Raw genomic sequence first — 27,014 nt, 5'->3', positions numbered from 1 at the left:
CTACCCTAATTTAAAATGTTCCTGCAAACTGAAAATTAGCATCAATTGGTATTATTGTAAACATATGAGGGAGACATTAAGAAATGTCACATTTTTCACCTGCAGTTTGTGTTCAGATAATCTGTCCTGGCACACAGGGCCAGTACAAGCTCTGCTACCATTTCTCCTCACCACGCTCTGCCACTGTCACATGAAAACACTATTGGGAGAGAGGAGGAGAAGAAGAGGATGATGCAGCAGCAGGATTGGAGGATTCCTTTTTGGAATCACCCTCTCCATAGCACAGCTACCTCTTGTTTGTTTTAAAATAGACCCAATATAGACCCAAGACCTCAGAGGAAGCATGATTAAAATATCTGGCTGAGAAATAGATACACTATGAACACAGTGATTTGAAGAAAGAATGCTCCAGTTTAGGCAGCTGTCACCTTGGGTGAAATGAGTAGGTACTGGTGGGGGCTCTATGACTGCCCCCAGCTCTCCACTACCCAAGGCAACTTTCTTAAGACAACCTTATTTTAACAAATGGCCAGGCAGGCCCTACTAGTGCTTCAGAATGCTACCACTGCATTATCTTACATTTTCACAAATTTGTTAAGTATGGATATATTTTCTTTTCAGAGAAGGGCCAAAGAAAACAGCAGAACCTGGAAAAGTAATGTGTCAACTAGAGAATTCTAGCAGCTCAAGTCCAAAATGTAGGGTTTTTTAAGCTTTGAAGAGCAGACACAGAACAAGGCATAAGAATGCTAAAAACAGCAACCCTGTGGCAAGTTCTCCCCTTCAGCTGAGGAACAGCCCTTTCCACTATCAACCAAAAATACTGATTGGGCAGCCTACAATGTGACTATGCCATATTATGAGAGAAGTATTTCAGATTTTACAAGGGCAAGAACTCATCTTAGAGATGCTATTAGTAGCGGACTAATATCTGATACAGAAAATGCAATGTTTGCTCAAGCCCCCAGAACGGCTGACCACATGTGACCTTTTTTTAAGCATTTTCCCTCAGTTATTTTTCTATTATGAGATTTTAAAATCTCAGTAGGGATATGTCCATTCCATAGCAACTGCTGATCTCAATCTTAATTTTGTTATAATAAAATTTATGGGCACTCCAGCTCCCCAATCCAACCGCCCAAATGTTGCTTAAGTGCTTTTGTGCTATATATGTTATATTAAGGAATTTAAAAGAAGAGACATCAAACAATAATGTTTGTGGAGGTCAAAGCCATGTCCTTCCTTGAATTGGCACCCTCACCTCTACTTTATAACCCAAAGGATGAACTTTTAAGTCTCATTTGCAATGCTGAAAGAAGAAGAAGGAATGAGGCCTTATGAAAATCAGTTTTAGCACATCTCTAAAACAGGCAACAAGGAACTGTGACATCCAATTTCTGGAGAAGGGGAAGCATAACAGTAATTAAATTTTCTGATCTTGTTAGCCAATTTCTTCAATCACTGCCCCAGAACTGGAGATGGGGAAAAGAGAAGGGACACGCTTGCGTCAGCAACGCTGGTGAGGGAAATTAGGTTTTCACGGATTATTGGGTTAGTTCCACTTCTCCCACTTTTTAATTTATTTGTCTGCATGTTCCTCAGAGCTGAAAGGCCGAGAGTCCCCCCCCCCCCAACACTCCATTTTTTTTTAATTAAAAGGAGGGGGAGAAGTATGATGAAAACTTGGGGAAGGTGGGAAGGTAACTGTTTGAGGATGACAGTACGACAGAGAAACGCCTGGATGTTCATTTTTGTTTTTGTTTTTAAATCTCCTTTCATTGCAACCTTCGTTGTTCTCCTCTTCAAAGCTGACAAAATAGCCTCTGGACATTTTTATGAGGAAATATCCACTTGTTGGTAGTATGATTTTTTAAAAAACTAGAATGAAAATATACTAACATATGGCCAGCTTTTTACTTTTCTGTTTTCCCTTCTCATAACAAAGAAATCAAACTAAGAATCAATGTTTGGACCTCCAGGGTATTTCTCAGGGGGCTCAAATGTTGACACTCTTTCCTATTGCTTTTGAAATGTAAAGAACTGTCCCAAGTGTACCTAATATAAATGTGCAGATAAATTATGTGTGATTATTTAAGGCTAACCAGGGAGTGGTTTCCTGGAAACAATTTTACAGTTGGTGTTGCATTTAAAATCTCTGATTTCAGCTTTTGTTTCAGGAAAAAGAAGGAAAGAAAAATGGTGGGAGACAGAACATTAAAAAAGATGTTACCTCTGGAGAATTTCAACTCGGAGCTATGGAAAGCAGATTTGTAACCACTATTCTTTCTGTTTAATAACAGCACCAATGACAACTATGAGCCGATGTGTCAAAGCTAATGTGGTGTTTGGTTTCTTTGAATGTAACAGATCCAAGATAAAGTCAAGTCAGCTATGAAACTTTGGATGTAGTTACACTATTGGAATATATGGGTCAAGGTTTTTAAAATCAATTTACAGTCACATGTTTTTATATAGATTTGTTCATCTTCTTGGGACAACTTTTAGTTCAGTTCTAAGCTCTATAACAATCCCAGTAATTACATAGGCTTTAAAGTCCTTGCATTTACAAGCAGACTGGCGCACTGGCACTCATGCCTTTTAGCAGTGGAATCACCAGCCACCCTCTCTCTTCCCCTTTTCCTCAGCAGTCCTTCATTGGAGCAGGCATCAATGCTGAAGGAGGTGGGCAAGGAAGGGACTTCCCTGGGACTCTTGCTACAGGTCCTCCTGCTGCTGCTGCTTCTCCTGTTCCCATCCACAGTTATGTAGGCAGGTGAAGAGGGAACTCCTCAAGGACTCCCACTACAGGTTCTGCTGTTTCTCCTGTTCTCTTCCTCTGGTATGTTTCCAGTTACCCTTAACTTAGTTTGAAAATGTATTCCGAAATGACGTAGTGCTAGATCGTAAGGGACCAATAAGGTACAATAAGATAAATCTCCAGTGAGACAGCGGTCAACAGTTTCCAGCACTTAAGTGATGCAGTGATAAAGTAGAAACAGGAAAAAAAATACTAAGAGGTCAGACTGCAGGGTATTTGTGATCCAGGCATAAAATTCCTGACAAACCCCACACAATTTATTCCAACAGAGGTGTTCATATATGCCAAAATGATTCAAACTAAATTGCAGTCACAACTGGTTTGCAATAAACAAGCCCCTAGCGGGATTTTTTTTTAAAAAAAAAAATGCTTTCCAACAACAATAAACAACAACAAAACAATTCCCAGCCCCGAAAAAAATGCTCTTAGATGTACATCATGTAGATTGATATTTTAAAATCAATTTCACATATGCTAAACCCAATGCAAAAACTGGAGTATTAGCACATGTAACTGCACCCTTACTTGAAAGTGATTTGGAACAGACAAGATTACATAGCCTAAATTATTTTACAAGACTGTTGTTAAGGACAGGATGCCTAGTGTGGTGTACTGGATAGAGTAATGGACTACAGCTCAGGATATCTGGGTTTGATTCCCTGGCTTTTCCTTGGAAACTCTGTGTGTGCACGCAATGCACACGTGCAACTGGTAGAACCACACAATAAATACATTATGTACTTACAGTATCTTGAAAACCCAGTTAGGGTAACTGTAAGTCAGTTCTGACTTTATCAATACTTGAAGTTTCGTGTCTATAGAGTGTTAAAATGATGGGGGTGGGGTGGAGGAGTTACAGAGAAACTGCCCTGAAAATGAAAGTGTTTAAAAGTACTGCTTGAATTAGTTTACATTAGTCTTTTCAAACCCCCGGCTTATTTAACATATGCAGAATACATCGTGTGGAAGGCTGAACTGGAGGAATCCCAAGCCAGAATTAAGATTGCCGGAAGAAATATCAAAAACCTCCAATATGCAGATGATACCACTCTGATGGCAGAAAGTGAGGAGGAATTAAAGAACCTTGTAATGAGGCTGAAAGAGGAGAGTGCAAAAAACAGTCTGAAACTCAACATCAAAAAAACTAAGATCATGGCCACTGGCCCCATCACCTCCTGGCAAATAGAAGGGGAAGATATGGAGGCAGTGACAGATTTTACTTTCTTGGGCTCCCTGATCACTGCAGATGAAGACAGCAGCCACGAAATTAAAAGACACCTGCTTCTTGGGAGGAAAGCGATGACAAACCTTGACAGCATCTTAAAAAGCAGAGACATCACCTTGCCAACAAAAGTCCGAATAGTCAAAGCTATGATTTTTCCTATAGTGATGTATGGAAGTGAGAGCTGGACCATAAAGAAAGCTGACCACCAAAGAATTGAAGCTTTTGAATTGTGGTGCTGGAAGAGGCTCTTGAGTCCCTTGGACTGCAAGGAGAACAAACCTATCCATTCTAAAGGAAATCAACCCTGAGTGCTCACTGGAAGGACAGATCCTGAAGCTGAGGCTCCAGTACTTTGGCCATCTCATGAGAAGAGAAGACTTCTTGGAAAAGACCTTGATGTTAGGAAAGTGTGATGGCAAGAGGAGAAGGGGACAACAGAGGGTGAGATGGTTGGACAGTGTCATCGAAGCAACCAAGATGAATTTGACACAAGTACGGGAGGCAGTGGAAGACAGGAGGGCCTGGCGTGCTCTGGACCATGGGGTCACGAAGAGTCGGACATGAACGACTAGATGACCACAAGTCTTTTCAAAACAATCAGGCTGCATTCCAGCAACTCTGGGAACAAAGTCATGAAATGAAAACATTGTCACTCTTTTCAGATGCTACCCATAATTAGTCAATTTCAGGGCTCAATTGGGCCTGTTCTACTAAGAGAGCAGGAGGTAGAGAACAAGAGTAGTGTGATAGCTCTTTTACCTTTAACTCTTGGAAGGCATGTCTCTGTCTCCAGCACTGCCAGGAATCTCCTTCACTATGAAATAGCATACATGATGCAGAAGTCTTAAACAGTCGAGCAAATTACTACTCCTGTCACAAAATAAGGAGAGAAAAATCAGCGAGCCAAATTATCTCCGGTAGACAACACAGCCTGAGCACAAGAGCTTGGGGGAAATATATTCTTATGAATTTAACTCCCATAATTCTTCCTGACTGGGGATTTGGGGAGTTGTAGTCCAAGAACAGAGACAAACTTTTCCAACCCCTATTTATGATCTAGCAGTCTTAATGCAGGCACTTTATTCCTCTTAGTCACATTTACACAGAACCTCTCAAGGCTCACAATTTCTGAGCAACGGCTAGAGACTGAGTTTGTGGGCTTGCAACACAAATGTGAAAATAAAATCTCACTCATTGGTTTTGTTTAAGGACATAGGAAACCTGACTCCCTAGAAACTGCAAATGGGAGTCTGCAGCTCTAGTTATAAAGGTTTCCATTTTACGAAAGGATTCCTGTTTGCCTGCAGCTGCTACAGGGGCCAGGGGAGCGCTAAGCTGTAGCAGAGCATGTGAAGAAGAAGAAAGTTGAAGGGGGTGGGGGAGACGAGAGAGAGAATAATGCCTTATTTTGGCTCAGAAAAAGGAATGTGTTTGTTCTGCTTTCAGCAATGTTACAGCCAAGAGAATGGGGCCTTTGGGAGCACTAGATCACACAGTCCAGGTGTCTGCTCTAAGGAAGGAGAAACTCTCCAGGTTTCCAAGCTTCTACTGCCAGAAGTTTAGTAATTGAAGTTCAGCTTGACCCCTGAGTGCTTGTCTGCTCTTTGGGAGGAAACAGAGAGGCAGGGCATAATCGGAACAAGCTCATAATTAAAAGCTTTTTAGCCTTTATGAGTTCCCAGCTCACATAGCTGTGGTGGGAGGAGTTGTTTTCATTTTACCTCATTATGTCTGGAACAGTGAAACCACAATGAATTTAAGTGGGCTTTGCCAACTCTTGTCGCTTGCTGAACAAAGAAGGCATCAGGGATGTGAGCAACTGCAGCCGAGTTCATATAAATGTTTGGGTTTGCTGGCTGAGATTAACCGCCACCAGGAAGCAATTTGTTGGGAAGTGTGGCAGGGTGGCAGAGGCAGTGAAACAGAAATTTAGCTCTCCCAGAGCTATAGATTGGCAGTCCTAACTACTTAGGGCTGTCTGACAACAAGCGCTATTCATACTTTTTGAGAAAAACTTTGTGCTACACACCCTCAGGATAGTTGCTTTGTATCTATCTACAATAAACTCTTGTGTGCAGGGAAATGGTTAAAATATATCTGGATACTAGGGGTGGTATCTTGCCCCACATCCCTTTTTTAAACACACACACACACACACACACACACACACACACACACACACACAGAGAGAGAGAGAGAGAGAGAGAGAGAGAGAGAGAGAGAGAGAGAGAGTTACGTCTTCCATTCCCACTAGAGAATTTGCCCTCTCTCTTGATCTTGTGAACTATAGCAAATTATCTGCTAACATTCAAAAATTTGCTGCTTAGTGAGTGGTGATTATCTCAGTTAGCATCAGTTAGCATGCTTGGTATCCTTGTTGTCCTTGGCTTTTCTCCTTGACCACAAAGAATATGTATGAAAGAAATAAACTGTATGTATGAAGTGGAGGGACGAATAGAATGTATTGATAGAAAAAGCTTAGGAACAGGATTGGATTAATATTTAGAGATGGGCACAAACCAGCAGTTTGGTGGATTGGTGTGGTTCAGTGCCCCACCTCCTCTGCTTCCCTGCCCCACTTACTCCAGGCACTGTTTCTGAGTGGGTGCTCACTGAAGGAGGCAAGGTGCTGAGCTACAAATCAGCTGTGTGGTCAGTAAACAAACTGTACCAAACCAGTAGTTCATTCCCATCTCTAATTAATATCATTATTCAGAACTGTTATAACCAAAGTCAGAATAGCCATAACGATATCCTTTCTCCAGTACAGTAGGAGAGAAGGCTAGGGTCCATGTTTCCAGAGATCTCTGGGAGCTTAGCTCAGGATGTTCTTTGCAGGCAGAATTCAGGACTGGCCAAACAGGAAGAAACTTCAGCTGGTCAGAGGATGGCTGGGGAGTAAATCCTGCCTCGCAGACCAGAGAAAAGCAGTTTTCGATCTGGTGTGTCAAAAAAGCATAGAAGAAGCTCCCTGGCTTCTCCCTGGTCAGTTTTCCTTGAGACTTCACTCCCTTTTTTCCCCATGTGATATGTGTTGTTCGATTGTAAAGGGGTTGGGGCAGGTGGGGTTATATAGGTCTGTAAATACTGTCACAGCTTCTTTGGTTATTTGGGGTGGGGGGGCGGTTTTCTGCATAGGACTGGATCCTCACTGAGGGAGACAGGCATTCAGCCCTGTCTCAGACTTGGGATGCTTCTATCTGAGAATCAAGGAGTTGGGAACTGATGAAGGTGTGCCCAGCTGGGGAGGGTCATTGCAACGCTACACACACAAAGGATACAATTGGCCCTCCTGGTCATCATATACTCAGGGGCATACCCAAATCTGTTTGCCATCCTTTGGATAAACATCAAGGGTGTGGAAATGGGCGTGCATCACCTGGCATATGGGTCACCCAATGCAGGGATCCTCATGCTGTGCCAATAATATTTAGCTGTAGCCAGATTGTGCACAATTCATTTTCAACAAACCCGTTAAAAGTTAATAACAGTGTTTTTATTGGTGGTATGTATGCACAGACCAGTAGCTCTCTCACTGAAGTCTGCAATGAGAAAAAAACAAGAAAAATGTGTACACTGCCTGTCAGTCCATTCAAGGCTAATTCTTATGTAAGATAACAAAGAGAATATGTAAATCCAGGATAAAGTCCAGTACAGATAAAATGTGATACCATCCATGCCTTAACGTAGCCTGCCATAGTACTTGGACCATAGAGAAGGCAGAACTATCAATATCTCTAGGATGGATTCATGCAGTTCTATGGCAGGCATAAGCAACGAGATATGAGACAGTCCCTTAGTCTCAGTTTCATTCATTCTTTTAATTCTATCTGGTTTTCCTTCCCATCCTTCCTACATATGTAGTTCTGAGATATTGGGGGGGGGGGGGGGTTCCCACATGGAAATGTCTTTACATATATTTCACAATGTCTTTATATATATTTCATCGTTTGTGTGTTTGCTTACACATTTTATGTAATTTGTGTATTTTTCTCCATTGACTAAAGCACACTTAATCATATTTCTGTCAAGTGTGTGCATTTAAGCTGCTCCCATTGAAACATGTACATTACTTTGTGCACATTGTTTTTCTGAGAAACACCACATAAGAGCCATTATTGTGTAAATTTCTCTGGTAAGGTTCATCTCACAGCCAGTATTGGGAGGTACAAAAATACTGTTTTTGCCACAATAGTTGAATCCAATGGAATTCTTTTACATTCATATGGGTAGCAAGTGAACTATGGACTATAAATTCCTCCTATCCACTGCACCCCCAGAAGAGTTCATTGTTATTTATGAACTTTCCACAGACAGGAAAGTAGTGTTTCCATTGTAAGGAGCTACTGTCCCTTTAAAACAAGGCACGCTTAGAGGATGTGCCTTGTTTTAAAGAGTAATTTGGCTTCTACTTTTTAATGGAAAGCAGCATTATTTCATGTGCTCTAGTGGAAAATCTGGCAGAGGTATTAAGCATAGGAGCATGGTAGTCACAGAAATTGCCTACCCTCAGCCTATAGAATATGCCAATATTTGCTGCAAATGTACAATTTTGGGCACACAGAGCATTGATATACACCAGGGGGTCTCCAAACTATGGCCCACGGGCCGTATCTGGCCTGCATTGCCATTTTGTCCAGCCCGTTTCCTTTAGTCCATTTGTGCATGGAGGGATGGGCAGGCATCTGTCAGTGCGGCCAGGCAGGGGTGCATGCATGTATACAGATGGGCAGGGGGTGCATGTGGGGAGCAGGAGGGCAGAGGGGGCATGCATGCAAGGGCTGGGCGTGTGTGTGGCCATATATACGTGCATGCCTGCACGTACACATCCCTGTTCCTTCAGCCCTCAAAAACTTTGAAAATATCCGGTGTGGCCCTCTCTGTAAAAAGTTTGGAGACTACTGCTCCACAGAGTAAGGAGCTTCTAGTCCTTTCTTCTTAGACAGACATCTCTCCTCCCTCTATTTCCCTTACTACATATAGAAAGCTGCTCGGTCATAGTATCCCATATTTCTGTTGCCTCACTGTAGCCAAGCCAAGCCTTCTCATGAAAAGTGATCCCTTACTTTTCTAAACGTCATTAGATAAGGAACAGCAAGATGCCTCAGCGTGACAACATGCTTATAGTAAAGGAAGTGGGGATGGGTAGTGAGATACAAGATGAAAAGAGCACCTGGGCTCTGATTATGGGATGACAAAAACACTCTGGCAGTGATTTGCATTGGCTGCAGGAGCTCCTGCTGTACTAAATCAAGGCAAAGAATTTACAGCAAATTAATGAAACTAATTTTCTGACTGGAATCATCTTCTATGAATTATCATGTCCTTACTCATTAAATAAATTATCTGTGTCTTCCAAGACATTAAGAACGCATCATAAATTATACTCTTTTATAAATAATTTGTTTCTGCATGGGTTTAAGTGTACAATAGAAATGGAATATAATGGTAAGAGGGTAGAAGTACAGCAGGAACCAAAAAAAAAGTGTAAGTGAATAAGGGCAGTGCAAGGAAGGCAAGATGAGAGAATACAGGTTTAGGTTGGGGGCAGAAATCATAGAAGGTGAGAGTGAAAAACACATAAGGAAGGGATAAATAGAGGCAAGGGTTGAGGGAAGGAAGTTGAAAAGAAGCCAAAAATAATAAAGGAAGAGTGAAAGAAATCTGACAGATTGGGGTCTTCCAGAACAAAAGAGGCTTTCGATATGAGAATTAGATACTTAGGGTTCCTATATGATGCCTTATTCTTGTTGCTTTCACACCAGAGGCTGGACATCAGCATGACTATGTTTATTTGGCTCTCTGGGAAAAAACGGCAGAAAATCTTTCTGAACCCGGAAACAAATTTGGCCTGTTAATCAAAGCACACCTGGCAGGTTGTTGTAGCATTGAATCCTCTAGGTATATTCTGACTAGAGATATATGGGATCCCATAATAGCAGCCAGCTGGGAGTAATCAGTCAGGGCTCAGTTAGAGCTACAGAATAGGTTTGTCATGTAACCCAGGAAGAAAGGATAGTTATGTGATCAGTTCTCCTACCCAGCATCAACACTTCAATCTTATTAGAAAAAGATCTCAACCAAATGATGGTTCTTCATGTCACTTTATAAATACAGGACTTCTAGACTCATCACATTCAATTCACCTGGAGGGCTACCGAATGATGGGCAGTGAACATTCTCCCTCCACCCACCCACAAAATCCATATTACTACAACAGGATTCAGACAAATCAAAGTGGAACAAAAGAAGCAGAGTTACCTAAACACTTAACATACAGATATGAAATTGTCCATGAACTTAAATTTCCCATGCCCTCTTCTTTAGTTAATTTAATTGTAGGAGCCACACTGAGTACTGGCTGCTATTCAAAATGGAGAAGGCTGTGTGCATACTGTTTATTGCTGGAGTTCAGAGGTCGGAAAATGTGTTTTCTTAACTTTGCTGCAGACATTCAGTAGCTGGTGTACAAGCTTGTGTAGGAGATGAGAACTATAGTATGAAGGACATTGCACATCTTGAAGTGGGTTACAAGTGGAAAACAATCTGACAAACACTGAGCTATCAGATTTGTGATTCCTCCCGCCAAATGAAAAAAATGGTCACACCACCTATGAACACCACAAGAGTGTAAAATACTTGCCATCTGCATTGATGGCAGGACTACCTGTACTGAAGAAATCATAGACCATGAAGTTATTTATAGACCATGAAACTCTGTGTAAACCTGAAAACTGTCAACAGCATGATATGTAAATGATGAATCACTATTAGGAGAAAGCTTGTTGACACAACTAAGGATGTAACTAGATTGCCCAATTGTCCCAGCCTGGATTGGTCTAGATTGTACTAAAGAGGGTTGCTTTGAGGTGAGTTATGTCATTGGGGCTGTACCTTGCATTAACATGCAAGGTTTGAGCACACCACACCTCAAGAGACCCTCTTTAGCATAATCTAGACTGATCTATCTCTTTAAAGAGAAGAAGGAGAATCCCCCTCCTGTCTTCTCCTTTGTGCTTTGCCTAAGCTGTTTAATGATCTTGAAAAATTGAAAGTTTGCTTCTGACTTTCCCACAGAAGGGAAGGAGTCAAATCTTTCCATTTCTTTTAAATTGCTGCTAACTGACACAGAGTATCAGCAATGCTTTGAAAGATTTTTTAAAACAACAACAACAACAGTAACGGCAATTTGAAAGAAATGGAAAACTTCATCTCCTTTCTTCTCCGTAGGCAAGTGGCAAGGAAACTTCATATTTTTCAATATCTTTAAGCTACTTTGGTTTGATTCCAGTGATGACACATGCTGAAACCAAACCAAAGCAGACCAATCCAACCTGCAAGCAAAAAAAACCCTCAGCAACCCCTGACAGGAACCCAAAAAGGTGCTGGATAGGCATCAATCAAGGACAGGCTGGTTTGTGATGGCATGAGTATATAATGTATTTAAATTTGGTAGAGACACATCTTCAGCCATTTCAAAATCAGTCATTATACCCATCATGTTGGAGTGAACTATGAGATCTTCCTCCTGCTCCAGTTTCTTGTCTTCTCCTTTTTCCCTCTCTCTTCCTCTTCTGAAGGACTTCGCTTAAGGGTAAAGCTAGAAATGGGATTTTCGCATAGATATGTGTCTCAGCAATCAAACTTATATATTAAATTCATGTTTATTTTCCAAAAGACCAGTTCCAAAACCAAACACTAAATGCAAGATACAGAGTTGAGGAAAAAAATCATGTGCTAGAACATGTAAATGTGTCTCACCACTTGAGGAAGCACCTCTACTAAAAACATGGTGGATATAAGGCAAGTCTAAGCCGGAATGGTAAAGAATGGTAAAGACAGGCCCAGGTTCAATCCCAGGCATCTCCAAACACTGCTGGAAAAGATTTCTATACGAAACCCAAGGGAACTGCTATCAGTTCCCGATGACAATACTGGGCTAGATGGAGCAGTGCTCTGATTTGATACAGAGCTGCTTTGGATGCTCCTATTTGGTTAGTTCTGGTGACATCATGTTTTACTTTATGATACTACACACAACTCATACATTGACTGGGGAAGAAAGAAGTTTCAGACTTGTCCAGAAACTGGAATTTCTATAAATTTCTGGAACAGCAAGTAAATCTCACTGGGTATACAGCAGATTTCTTTTTTACAGCTTTATCATTTTGTACCGTGTGTCAAGAGAGTGACAGAGGCCAGCCCAGTGGGAGATGCTGAAAATGCTGCTATAACACCAGTTGTCTTGCATGTGTTTTTCTTGCATAATTATCCCCTTGGAGCTGGTGGTTGGAGGATCCCAGGGGTGCCGGAATCCAATATGGTGTCTCTCAGCAGGTTGACACACTCTGCGCCGAAGGGCTGAGAGGATTTGGAAAAGGAGCCTCATGCTCAACATTTTATGTTCTTGAAGTCTCAGAGCAGGAAAAGTTAGCTGCGTGTGAAATCCCTCCATCTGTGATCTTATTTATCCGTGCTGCCAGGGCTATTTGTTTTGTTTCAGCCTGGAAACTAGACTGGGATCATGGCTTAATTGCATTGTTTGCTGAATTAATTGTTCTGTTTGATCTGCCTTTCTCACAGGATGCCTGTGGGAACAGGATGGTTTGCCTAGCTCAGAGAAGGAGGGTAGTTGTGTGCATTTCTTTTCCAAGAGAATGAGACACAGGGGCAAGCAACAAGTAACCAAGGGGTGGGGGAGAGGGGGGAAATCATTATAAACCTTTTCAGCCAAAAAAAAAAAAAAAAGCATACTGGAAAGGTCAGCATCCTGGGAAAGATACACAAATCAGGGCACAACAGGGTAAAGAAAAGCTGTGTGCTCAGATTAACGATTTGGGATATGAATTGATTGATTTAAAAAAAAACCTTCTGGACATAATGGATCTGTTCCATAATTAGCAACCCTTGTCAATAACCTTGATGTTGAAATTTAATCTACCTTTACAGAGAAATTGAGAGAGTGCCACAAAACAGAAGACAACATTGAGAGATGTGGACATGGCCCATACCGTCCATCCTCATGTAACAAAAGATGCCTTGTTCCAAGTGAGGCCATATTTAGTTCCATTTTTTTCACCCATTGGCACTAGCTTTCTAGAGTCTGAGAGTCCTTCCTGGCCCCATGGTACAGATCGGATCAGGGGTCGTTAGCATGCTAAGCACATACTTTCTGAAAGAGTCTGCTGCTACTGCATTATACTGGCACTATAAAACAGCTGTTTTAAGTGTCACACTCCAAGTCCATGTTCACATCAAGAGTCACTGCAAGTAGAGTCCTTGCAACAACTTGTTCTGCACTGAAAGAGTAGAAGTATAGAATCTATCCATCATTCTTCATCCTGTTTGTGAGAAGAAAAATATGGCTAGAGGACAGCATGATGAAAAAAACACACCATGGCATGTCTCAATTAGGAAAAGTGTGGATCAATTTGAGGACATTTGTCCTCTCCACACCATCCCCAAATGGAAAGAATACGACTTTTCAGCTATCAAGAAGAGAGTGTTTTCCCCTTCTCATATTCTGGTCATTCTAACAAACACTGTATTTTCATGAAGCACATTCAAAGTGATATTTCTGCAGGAAATCTAGGTAGGAGACCTAGGCAGAAGGGAATGAAATTGGTTCCTGCAATGCACACAAAACCTATATTGGCTGGTGTGTCCATAGGTTTTGGTTCCCGAATTTCCTCTTTCATTAATAGCATTCAATGGTGACCCTGAAAGCAGATAAATAAATGGTTCAAATCAGTTCTTAGTGACCCTTATGAAAAGAGATGCCAAGAAGCATGGCTTTCAAAATGGACACAATTACCATTATGCTCTCAGATTCATGTTGAAGTGCCTTAGCATTACAGTATTGTTTCTCTACATCTACTCTTTCATTCCTAAGTATCACCATTCCTTCTCTAGCCAACCCCATGATCAAAAGTCTCATAATTCAACAATAACAACAAGAATTACATTTACTTCAAACAAAGTGCATGAAGTAAATGTATGTAGCATTTGCCTTGGCTTCATTATTTTTTATGAACACAGAGAACTGGGTTTTCTGCAGAATTCAGATCTGCACCTCTACCTTTTTGGTTCAGCCTATCTGCCAGAAAATGTAATGTGCATGACTTAACACCTACCTGGAAATTCACTGACAAATCTTGGCTGCCCATGGGACTGATCCAGATCTTGTTTCATCAAGGTTCTCCCCTCTTGAACATCATCTGCAATTGCCTTAGCATGATCTAAAGGCTGCCTTCCTGACCATATGAGGAACAAGAGAGTTCTTGGACACTGCATACCTGATAGGGAGGCGGGAAGGAGAGAAGGCTGTTGAACATGTCCCTTCCGGATCGCGGCACTGTATTCATTTTTCCCCCCAGTTGTCAGAAACACAAGAGGAAGGAAATGTAATTTGACATTTTCCACCCTGAACTGCAGTTTCCCAATGCTTTCTTGAACAAATTTTGCAAGGAACACTACTAGCCATAGCAAGCTGCTTGAATGAACATAGGTGGTTCAATGGAATGAGGAGACTTTGTTTAAACCCGAACATCTACAGGCACAATTTTGCCCACTGGGGGGAGAGCTGCTCTTCTGATAGCCAGGCTGCTAGGCCAGCTAACAAACAATCCAACCCCAAGAGAAGTTCAGTTTCATTTAAGTAAATGCCTGCATGGCTACTATGAGCTCATTGCATCAATTACAACATTTTTCAAGAATTGCCATGCATATTTATAGTTTTTACTGAGTTTAAAACCTTGCAAACCACCCAGTTTTTATTGCGAACCACCCACATTTTATTGCAAGCCGCCCAGCTAACATTTTGTTATTGAAAATCATATAAATGTCACAAGCAAATATAAATAATACATTGTATATGTTTCCCATCCGTATTCTGTTACTTCACAATGCTGTTTCTGTTGTTTAGGTTGAAATCATTTTGATCTCTCTTTGCTTATATTGCAGTATGCCGTGTCCTGACCATGCACGTTGACAATTACAAAGCAAGCAGGCATGCAACAAAGAAAGCACACCAGGCTCCTTTGCATCAAAAGGAAGTGGAAACAGCAAAAATGCAAATGACGTGATATTTTCCCCCCTTTCTTGCATAATATATAAAAGAAAAATATTCCAAAGTGAAGGGTGAGCCCTTGAAAGAACTTGGATCTCATGTCTCCTCTAATTGTGTAAGAACTGCTGGTTTCTTCCTTGTAGCTTAGTCAGGTTGTGCAAAGAAAGGTTGCTGAGGACTCTTCCAGGTGAACCATTTATTCCATCTTGAGGACCAAGTTTATGCCTCGATCCAATTAGAATATAAAGGACATTCTGAAAATCTAGCTTTGGTGTTAAAAAAAGGTTCCCAAACCGTTTTGTCCCTCCCAAAATCTCAGGGGCTTTCTTTTTGGGGGGGTACCACTTTGTGGTGGTGCTGGAGGAGGATCTTGAGAGTCCCCTGGACTGCAAGGAGAACAAACCTATCAATTCTAAAGGAAATCAACCCTGAGTGCTCACCGGAAAGACAGATCCTGAAGCCGAGGCTCCAATACTTTGGCCATCCCATGAGAAGAGAAGACTCCCTAGAAAAGACCCTGATGTTGGGAAAGTGTGAAGGCAAGAGGAGAAGGGGACGACAGAGGATGAGATGGTTGGACAGTGTCATTGAAGCTACCAACATGAATTTGACGCAACTCTGGGAGGCAGTGGAAGACAGGAGAGCCTGGCGTGCTCTGGTCCACGGGATCACCAACAGTCGGACACGACTTAAGGACTAAACAACAACGACCACTTTGTACTGTGGAGAAAGTCATGGCCTTTATCACTCAATTTAGCACTAATACCACAAGGAATGATTTACGAAAAACAAAAACAAAAATGCAATGTGCTGGATGTCAGTAGTGGTACTACCAGTGCCGCCAGTGCCTCATAGACTTACTTTCTCCTCTGGTTCTTGGTTTTTTTCTCACCAGGAGCCCTTCTGCTCCTTTCTGCACCTCATGCCAAGAAGCATGTCCCCTTCACATGCTATTAAATTGTCAGAAATTAGGTGGTAGCTGAGGAAAAGCTTAGCAGTCACTCAGAGGCAGCAAAGATCCTGGTAGGAGAGGAAAGAGAAATGAGAAGATGGAAGTCAACAACAGAGGAGATTTAGTGGACAGTGGAAGTGCTCACAGAGCAATGAAGCAATGAGGTATTCCCATGCTCAGTTAACAGGATGTGGATCCCACAATCTCTCATTACCAAACAATAGCAAGTGCCCAAAAAAGGAATGGAAACTAGCCAGACCAAAAGCTGTGTCTTGTAGAAATGGGACTTATTCTTCCATTGTCACTGCTTCTGTGTATTATCCAAAATCAGGCCAAGGCCATAATGATGAGAGCAATATTTTCATAGCTATCTGCAAATGTAAGGCATACAAAGGAAATCTTATTGCTCCCTAGACAAAGACAGAACATACATCATAACACTTGCAGATATTATGGACCTCTTAGCATATCATTTCCTGCCTCCCCTCCCCCCAAAAAATTAATTCCCAAATACAGGATGTAACGCATCACAAATACTTCCCTGAGCCATGATATGCAATTGGAGTTAAATGATAAAAGAATTGGCAATAAATAATACAATAATGAATAATGGCACACAAGTGCAATAATTCTCCTGGATAGTAGCATAAATTGTTTTCAAGTTCTGTAATCTGATTCAAATTATAGAAGTGATTAACAATGAATATTTTATTGCAAGAGCTCATGGATCTTCCAAAGGCAGAATATTTTGCAAGCAGAGGAGGAAATAAAAAGGTAAAACATCAGTGAACGGCTTGAACTAAGCCATATTTATTTGTAAAAGAGATCAATTCAGGGGGGATGGGAGGGCTCTGAGCTCTACATGCAGACCTCTTGCCTTTCGGGACTTTAATCAAGTCTGTTCTGTAGAGGGGCAGCTAAATGATCACTGATGCTTGTGTGTCAACTAATTGAATTATAGGGAAACAGCTTCTCTCCAATCCTGGGGCTTCACAATTCTAAGTAGGTAAACCCGGCTAATCCTGGAAGTCATCGACATCCCCCACTTGGATTTTATGACCCTAAGCAGAAAACAATGGGAAATGCCAGTCACCAGAAAGCTGCCACCATTTTCACCTTTCCTACACAAGCCAGGGAGAGCACCTAATGTTCTAAAATCAGTCATATCATGAAGATGGAAATTAACTAGCAGAAAGGAGCAATTTAATACAGCATTTTTAATGAAAAAGGTTGAGTTAAATTTGTATTTTTCTATATATGTTTCTTGAGAACCAAGTTAGTATTAGCATGGTGAAAATGTCCTTTATTTCAATCAGAAGCTACAAAATGCAAAGGTGGAGAAAGATTCTGTCAAGATTTTTTCTCAGAGTCTGGATCTAAGCTAGGCAATGTTATGGAGAAGGAGAACCCAGTGGCCCCAAGGGTCTTTTCACTTTGAAATGTTTATAGGTAGAAATTGCCACCATCCCTCTGTTGTTCACAGTAATGGAGCATTCTGCACATGCTCTATAGACAAAATGCCTTGGTGTGTGTGTGTGTTTAGTTGTTTAGTCGTGTCCGACTCTTCGTGACCCCATGGACCAGAGCACGGCAGGCTCTCCTATCTTCCACTGCCTCCCAGAGTTGTGTCAAATTCATGTTGGTTGCTTTGATGACACAGTCCAACCATCTCATCCTCTGTCATCACCTTCTCCTCTTGCCCTCACACTTTCCTAACATCAAGGTTTTTTCCAAGGAGTCTTCTCTTCTCATGAGAAGGCCAAAGTACTGGAGCCTCAGCTTCAGGATCTGTCCTTCCAGTGAGCACTCAGGGTTGATTTCCTTTAGAATGGATAGGTTTGTTCTCCTTGCAGTCCAGGGAACTCTCAAGGGCCTCCTCCAGCACCACAATTCAAACGCTTCAATTCTTTGGCAGTCAGCTTTCTTTATGGTCCAGCTCTCACTTCCATACATCACTATAGGGAAAATCATAGCTTTGACTATTCGGACTTTTGCTGGCAAGGTGATGTCTCTGCTTTTTAAGATGCTGTCAAGGTTCGTCATCGCTTTCCTCCCAAGAAGCACGTGTCCTGGTAGTCTGGGCCAATAATGAAGAGGCACTTGGCTTTAGATTGAACCAGAGGAGCTCTGCATGCATGCACACCATGTGGACAGTTTAAAATGAGTTAACCTTATTAAAGACAGAGCAGGTAAGACATGTCCTGAAAGTTAAACAGTAAAATCAGACTGCTCCCCCATCTTTTAGGCAAGGTACAGACTTAGTAAAAGATCATCTACTGTACAAATGCATCTGTTCTTAAGCTAGTTAAGTTCCCTAGCTGTCTTGGCTTGGTTAAGTTTCATAGGTCTACTTACACAGAGTGGGGATTCCCTTTAAGGCTACATTTCTTCTGATCTGCTGGAAGATAGAAAATGACACCCATTCTACTCCTTGTGTCCTACTTAAACTCACCTGCTCAGTTTGTGTATTCTTGGGAATGTGACACTGGGCCACTTCTAAGGGCCTTTGAACTGCCCCATGGGGTACTTGGGCTAATCCAGCCTCAAGGCAAAAACATTTTGCATGTAAAGGAAACAGTCACCAGTAAAGGTGACTTGCTTCCCCTCAATACACCAAACTGGATTTCTCACAAGTCCATGTGTGAAGCTTTGAAATATGTGCTTTGCCTTTACCCAAAAGATGTGTTTATTATGCCTTTGGCACCCTATCCATGGGTATTTCTACAGATTCTTCACAGATTGCCAATAAACTGAAGAGCTAAATGTGAAAGGTAAGGCAGCTAACATCCTGGATTTGATCCAGGATTAACATGTTGACCTAGTTTGCATTACTAATACCTGGCTGGATAAAGTTGCAGGAGTTAGTATTTCCCATCTGGGTTCTTTGTGTAGCAGCAGGCTAGACCTGGGGGGCAGGGAGAAGAAGTTGCAATAGTCTATGAAGATTCAGTCACCCTTACTAGGTGCCCTGTCCCACAGACTGCTAGGTTTGAGTGCATGAAGTTGAGAGTATGTGCCAGGGACAGAATAGGGATTCTGTATGTGTACCGCACTCCCCACTGCACAGCAGTCTCCCTGCCTGAGCTGTCTGAGCTAGTCTCAGGTGTGGTACTGTAGTTGCCTCAGGTTGATGTGCTGGGGGACTTCAACATCCATGCAGAGACCAGTTTATCAGGAGTGGTTCAGGCTTCATGTCTATCATGACAACTTCAGGGCTGGGGCTTTCATAAGTGGTATTCTGCTTTGCAGGGCACACCCTTGACCTGGTTTGATGCATTGGGTAGGATAGAGATGATCTGGGCATGGAGGAACTCTCAGAAGTTCAATTGTCATGGACAGATCACTGTCTGGTAGGGTTTATTGGAACTCTAAGCCTCTGCAGGGTGAGGGGAAATTAAAATGGTCTGCCCTGGGAGACTGAGGGTGCAAATGGTTTCCTGAAAACTCTTGAGGAGCTCTTCCTGCTGTTTTGGCAGGTGATCCTGTTGAGGCCTTGGCTGATCTCTGGAATGAGGAAATGGCAGGCCTGTTCATGCATTTGCTTCTAAGCATGTTCATGAAGTTTAGCCAAACTGCTAAAGAGCTGGGGATGATGAAACAAGTGGAACAGTGACAAGAGTGAAGACGGCAGAAAGCTCAGAGTGGATCCAATCAAACATGGGATAGAGCTAATTGGAAAACCTACTTGGTGACAGTGGTGGAAGCAAAGAAGCTAGTCTTCTCTGTCATCATTGGGTCTTAACAGAGCCATTGAGTGGAGCTTTTTTTGTAGTCAAGAGCCCATTGCACAGATAGCCACAGGAAAAGGATGCTGACCACAGCTGTGATGATTTTGCACGGCACATTGCAGATAAAGTTGATGGAATACACTCTGACTTAGATGCTGTAGTTCAGTGGTTCTTAACCTTGGGTTACTCAGGTGTTTTTGGACTGCAACTCCCAGAAGCCTTCACCACCAGCTGTGCTGGCTGGGATTTCTGGGAGTTGCAGTTCAAAAACACTTGAGCAACCCAAGGTTAAGAACCACTGCTGTAGTTGATGTACGTAGGTCCTTTGGTGTAACTTTGGTGTGATGGAATCAGCAGAAACTGGGTTAAACATCACTTTCCTAAATTCTGTAAAAAATAGTTGAACTGAATGGGCTAAGTAAACATAGTTTTAATAATTGGGTAGAGCCATCTTGATGCTATAAAATTCTGCTATCTATGACCTTGACATGTTCTGGGAGAAATAATTCTCCTCATGATTTCTTGCACATGTAACAGGATAGAGTGTATAAGCACAGAGATGCCAATTAAGAAGTTCTGGGTGGTACAGCAGAAGGCAATTAAAAGAGTCAATGTGATTGGTGGAACATGCAAATCATGCTAGAAAGTAAAAGTCTAAGATGGAAGGAAAGTGCAAGAGAATGGCTTAAGATTTTCAGATCATGCTTCATCATGCAAATAACAATGTTGAAATCTGCTTATGCTCTGTGAGCATGGTCAGCTTTAAATAGATTTTCTTACTTTCTATGGTGAAATCCCTACAATGTCTCAAATTCCGAAACTGCTTTTGTTCCACAAGATGATACTTTTTATGTATCAATCCTGGTACTGAAATTTACAAACTCTTTGTTAAGCTGGTATGTTTTGCCAATTTTCTGTTTAAAATAAATGTAAACAGTTTTTATACAAGCCTGGTTTCATTCAGACACCTGAAGGGTTCAAGATATTAAACTTGGTGTCTGTATGCTCAGAGATTTCAGAGCATTAGGGTGTTCTTTAAGATTTCTGTGTAGAGTTGGTTTGCAACCAGACGCAACAACCTGCCGGTGTAGTTTTCCCTGAAGCACCCAGGAACAGGTGACTCAGAGAGTGCTGGGAAAAACAAGAGGCATATCCCAGTCACTAGTGCACTGACCTGCCTGGGCATGACCCAAACCAAGTAGAAGAAGGGCAGCATGACTGAGTGATAAGTGGATCCCCTCTGTGATAAACCTGTGTTTCACCACATTTGGCTCCTGCTGGCCCTTCAAGAATGGATACAGTTTGCATTGTCTAAGGATGTGGACAGGATCTTTGGAAAAATGAGCACATGTTTGCTGGACCTAAGCCCTTCCTGGCTTATAACAGTAGCCAGAGGATGACTGGTAAGTGGGATAGAGAAGTGGTGAGCGCCTTCTTGCAATAAGGCAAACTGTCCTTCAGAGGTGCCTTTCTGGGGGAGGCCTTAGAGGCACAATTTTACAATAATGCCGATCCTTCCTGAATAGCCAAACTAAGAAGTTGTTATCCAGTTTAGTACCCTGTGGTGTCCCTTCAGGCTCAGCCTTGTCCCCTATGTTATTCAATATCCACATAAAACCCCTGGGAGAGTATGGAGTTTTGAGATTCAGTGTCATCAGTATGCTGGTGACACTCAACTCACATCTAATTTCAAGGAAGCTGTTCTGTGCCTAGACAAGTGTCCCTTGTCAGTAATGGACTGGATGAGGGCTAACAAACTGAAACTTAATCCAGACAAGGCAGAAGTGTTCCTGGTCAGTCACAAGGCAAATCAGGGGACAGGGGTTCAGTCTGTACTGGATGGGGTTACACTTGCCCGGAAAAATCAGGTCCACAACTTGAGTATTCTCCTGGACTCAACACTGAGCTTGGATGCAAAGGTTTAAGCAGAGTCCAGAAATGCATTTGCACAGTTAAAGCTAGCATGCCAGCAGTGCCTGTGCCTTGAGATGTCTGATCTACCCATGCTGACACATGCCTTTATTACAAAAGTTATTTTCCAAAAGATTCAAGAAATCAAAGGGAACTTCAAATCAAGATTAGGGATGCTGAAAGATAAGCAAGGCTATATCTTGATCAAAATCAAAATAAACACAAGATATAGAGTGGAACTATATAGAAGAAAATAAAGGATAGTACTGTAGATCCCTTGAAAGATTAATATTCCGAGGAAGAACTTGCATTTTTAGAACATAAAGCACTTGCAAAAATAAATAAATCACAGGGAGTAGATTGGATATTAGCAGAGCTGTTTCAAGCTACAGAGACTGAATCTATCAGAATCCTAAAAAGATTATGTTGACAAATATGGAAAAGAAAACTGCAGTCCACAGACTGGAAACATTACATATACATTCCCATCCTCTAAGAAAGGAAACCCACCAGACAGCTGTAACTGGAGGCCTATTGCATCAGTTTTCCATTCAAACAAAGCAACACTCAAGATTTCATAACGAAGATTTTTACCATACTGTATATGCAACATTAAATGCTAGATGCTCAAGATAGAGTCAGAAAGGAAAGAGGCACTAGAAATTGTGTTGCAAATATGTGTTGGCTACCAAACCATATCAAAGATTTTCAGGAGAAATCAGTTTGTGTTTTGCTCATTACACTGAAGTCTTTGATTATATAACCGTGAAAAACTAAGGACCATTGTGCCACAATATTTCATTGTCCTGTACTCTGGCTGAGCAACTACTCTTAGGACAGAATAAAGAAACAGAATGGTTTCAAACGGGTAAAATCATTAGATAAGGGAACATTTTATCTCCTTATATGTTCAATCTATATGCAGAACAAGTACAAAAAACTGAATTAGATTCCCACATCAATAATTTAAAATGTGCAGATGACATTATATTAATGGTAGAAAATAGGAATGACCTGAAATGACTATTGAGGAAATTTAAAGAAGAAAATGTAAAAAAAGAACTAAAGTTGACACATTAAGAAGACAAAATAATAGAAGAATTAGAAGAATTACATAACTTTAATGATATACAGCTTGATTCAAATGATAATTGAATCAAATAATTGGTCAAAATGATATATCTCGAATCAAGCATTAATCTAAATGAGGTTTACAGCCAAGAAATAGAGAAAACTACGATTTGGAAGGTCATCTATGGAAGAACTAGAAAAGATCCTTAAACATAAGGATGTGATACTACCGACCAAGGTCAAGATCATCCATACTCTGTTATTTCCAGTTACTTCATATAGATGTGAAAGCTAAACAATAAAACTGACAGCATATAGATAAATAGATAAAAATCAATCCACTCAAAATGTGGTGTTCAAGCTTTACAGATACTATGCATCACCAGAAAGATAAATATGTAGGTAATAGACGAAATGAAGTCTGAACTCTCACTAGAAGCTAAAATGACTTAAATTGATCCCATCAGAATGAGTCAAAACTTGCGGGAAATAAGTTAGGAAAAATGGAAGGTAGTAGAAGAAGAGGATAAACATGATATGGATTGACTTGGTAAAGGAAGCTATGGCCTTTAGTTTACAAGATTTAATTGGTGCTGTTAATTCATAAATTGGAAGCAAATTGAGAGCGTATAACAGTAGCAAGTTAAATAGATATCCATCCAAGTTCCTGTTAAGTAATGTGAAACATCATTAATCAAAACTCCACCAGAGTCTATACTTTTCAACCAATTAGAAGCCTACAGGTTTAAGGTCAGGAAGCCTCTTATCTCAAGACTCTTTCCTCTCAGAAGGAGTGAAGCAAAGCTCCTGGCATCATCAAGATTTGGCTTGCAAAGCTCCTGGCTGTCAAGGTTGGTGTAAAATTGTCGCTGCCTTGAACTAGAATGATGTAATCCACTGACAATACAACACATTGGGACAATACATATCCATATTTTCATTCATAAATACCATAGAATATATATGATTTCATACTCTTTTCAAAACTCAGTTATTATTAATAATGAGGCTAAATCCTTATGAAACAGACATCTTTGTTTTTCTCTTCTACTTGCTTATCATTTAACAAACTGCTCAATATAACCTTAATCCTGTTCTCTTTGTATACCAATTTGTTAAAGCTTTTTCTTTTTGTACAATATATTGTTCCCTTTGCACCAAGGTTTGTTTAATACAGATTTCTATATCTATTATGTGGTATTTCTTTGTTAGTTCACATTATAGGTAAACATAATTCAAGCAGAAATCAAATGCACTTCCATTTTTATGTTGTCCTCTCTGTTTGCATACTGTAAGCACTGAATTGTTTACTACTGCCTTTTTATCTTATCAGTTACTTATTGTACTGAAAACAACTAGTTGTTGGTGGTTTGATTTGGTTTTGTAATATAAACTTCACAGAGCACTTTCCAATTGTACAAGTTAATTCGTTCATCTTTGAAGACCACAAAGAGTAAAATCATAAACAGCATCAACTTCATTGGCCGTTAAATTAATCATTGTGCCTCCACCTTGTGCATTTGACCATCACACATCCACCATTTTGCAACTGCTGCTCCAGGGTCTGCCCTTCATGACATCACAAAGACGTGCCCCCTGATCTCAGGTTTTGGCCCTGAAATCTCAGATAATGGGATGTGGCTAACCTGGTTGTGCCACCTCTCCGTCAGAGGCCAATCATGTGGTAGGCCAGAAAAATTTACTCAGCATTAAAGCAAAGTCAGCACATCTCAAAAGGCCCAGAATGAGGCCTACTGGAGTTTTACAATTCCTGAAGTCCTAAGTCGCCACCAATGTATCAACAATAAGTGCATCTACAAATATGTGCCAGATGACATTGTATTTCACTCCTTCTCACCACCAGCGTTCCCTTTGCACCAAGGTTTTTACAAAACAAGTAGCTATGTTTGCCAAAGATCTTGACAGCCTCAAATTATATGTAGAAAATATACATACAAAATTCTAAGTCTGAAACACCAGAAACAGGTATTCTGAACCAGTTGCTGTTCCAAGGGTACTCCTTCTTCCCTGTTCCTGGTATACGGTACGCTGAGTCCCTACTGCTACAAAATCTCACTGTTTCACCATCATAATTCATTCTGCCCTTGCCATTCAGTACCACAGAAATGTGCCTTTCTTATTAAGACAAGACCAGCAACCCAAGTAAATACAAACAATGTGAAAGAGAGAGCTTTCTCTGATTAGCACAAACTGCAAATTGGGTGTTCGGTTTTTGTTGTTGTTGTTGCTTTTAAAGGACATCTGAGCTCTTGGCTATTGAACATATGGTGTACTTTCTAGGAAAGCACTGATTGAGGAGGTGAAGAAACTCAGTGCCCACCTCTAGCACTGCCATTGACTAGCTGAGAAAATAGCCACTGCACATTCCTGTTCTCTGCTATTTGTGCCCATGCCTTCTCTGGCACCTTGCACTGCTTGTCTAATATTTCAAGCACAAAGGGGACTGTATGGCTCACCTTCTTTTGAACAGAGAGGTTCTGAGTGCACCAGTCAGGGAAAAAATGATAGAGGGTGCCTAAAGTTGTACGAGTGTTTAACCCTGCAACTGATTCATATGTTGGGATTTCAAAGAATTATAGAGCCCGAGGATATGCCCAAAACTCACTTATCCCAGCCTCCTATCACTGCAGAATGTGGCATGTCTTTCCTGCAGCAAAAAGAGTGCCGCACCAACACCATTATTTCACCACAATCCTACACCTATTTACTTGGAGGTAGGTGCCACTTTGTCCAATGGGTTTAATTTGTATTAGGTGTATCTTTAGGCAAAGTTGCTCATTTTCTTGAATATATAAAAAAGCAAAAGCAAAAAACAAAATAATCCCATTGCCCTGAAGGATGACCTTATATGTACAATATAACAATGCCATTATTTATTTGAGTAGACTTGACTCAGTGTCTGAACAACAGCATCAGCAGCAGCTTAAAAATTATTTTCAGGAATGGCTCCCTCACATCATAGTCCATTCAGAAGGACACTTTGATAATCCCAAACCTACATTTCCCATTGTTGTTGTTGTTTAGTCATTAAGTCGTGTCCAACTCTTCATGACCCCATGAACCAGAGCACGCCAGGCCCTCCTGTCTTCCACTGCCTCCCAGAGTTGGGTCAAATTCATGTTGGTAGCTTCAATGACACTGTCCAACCATCTCATCCTCGGTCGTCCCCTTCTCCTCTTGCCTTCACACTTTCCCAACATCAGGGTCTTTTCCAGGGAATCTTCTCTTCTCAGGAGATGGCCGAAGTATTGGAGCCTCAGCTTCAGGATCTGTCCTTCCAGTGACATTTCCCATACCATGTACAGTATTAATTATTATTGTTTTCTCCATCCTGAAAGACAGACCTGAGCCTGTTTATGAAGATGTGTAGAAGAAGCAAAAAGTGTTATTTTAACAGATTTGAGCCCCAACACCTTTTCCTTGTCTTGCACAGGTTTCAGCAACCCAACAAGAAAATCTTTCTTGGGAGCAAAGGGCAAAGGGTACCATGCTCTGCTTCCACCACCACCCTTCCTTGTGGTAAGTTCAATAAAATGTCATAAATAGCAGAGAAATTTAATGATAAACACAAATAGATCAATACCATTAAAGCAGCTTTTAACAGCTGCCTCAGGCTTTCTACGCACACTATTCAGAATTGTCCAGTAGCCAGTAATTAATGATTCTACCAAGTAATTACTTTTTTGATTTTTTAAAAACCTCAAACCTAAAATTTAAGGGTGAGAATTCTGAATACTGCTTGGGCTGTGCAGCAAATCAGTCTGAGAGATGACACTGCTAAATGTTCAGACAGCTTTTAAAATCACCCTGAAAATAAGTGAAAAAGACTGCCTGGCCTTGTGGCAGTATGCTCGCTGCAGCCTCTCCCTTTTTTACATCTGGAATAAGCTGCATGGATTTTTTTAACTAGCCCTTTCTTCTATCATTATGCCCCCTGGAACACCCTGGTAGCACTCCAGCCATCATTACTCACCTAAGTCCAACATTATGGGAGCAGTTGTCAGCTTGACAGAGGGGAATTTCATCCTGTCCACACCTGCAGCCCCAAAACCTGCTCCAGGGGTTTGACAGCCTTCCAGAGTAGGTTTTGGGAGCACATACGATGCTGCTGGGAGAGGTGGAATTGTCTTCTTCTCAGCTGTCCTGCCGAAATCAGTTTTCTCAGGGGAGCAACTCACCAGGATATTGGCCTTTGTGCCTCATTCGGACATTCTCTTTCG

At 41.2% G+C, this 27,014-nt stretch overlaps 2 long non-coding RNA genes across 2 annotated transcripts in view; one reads left to right on the top strand and one right to left on the bottom strand.

The window, feature by feature from the left end:
* Positions 1-24,733, top strand: part of LOC144587855 (uncharacterized) — a 60,681-nt gene extending 35,948 nt beyond the window's left edge. Inside the window, exon 2 of the long non-coding RNA XR_013543039.1 lies at positions 12,993-24,733. This is a non-coding gene — a long non-coding RNA (uncharacterized LOC144587855). The remainder of the gene's footprint in view (positions 1-12,992) is intronic.
* On the bottom strand, positions 9,957-26,811 carry LOC144587854 (uncharacterized). Its single transcript, XR_013543038.1, has 2 exons — positions 14,177-26,811; positions 9,957-13,762 (listed from the first exon to the last, which is right to left on the bottom strand). It is a non-coding gene; the product is annotated as an uncharacterized LOC144587854 (long non-coding RNA).
* Positions 26,812-27,014: the final 203 nt, after the last annotated feature.

Source organism: Pogona vitticeps, chromosome 3, assembly GCF_051106095.1.
Source record: "Pogona vitticeps strain Pit_001003342236 chromosome 3, PviZW2.1, whole genome shotgun sequence".
NCBI classification, from domain to species: Eukaryota; Metazoa; Chordata; class Lepidosauria; order Squamata; family Agamidae; genus Pogona; species Pogona vitticeps.
Note: the sequence above shows the minus strand (reverse complement) of the source record. Positions and strands in the feature narration are given on the sequence as shown.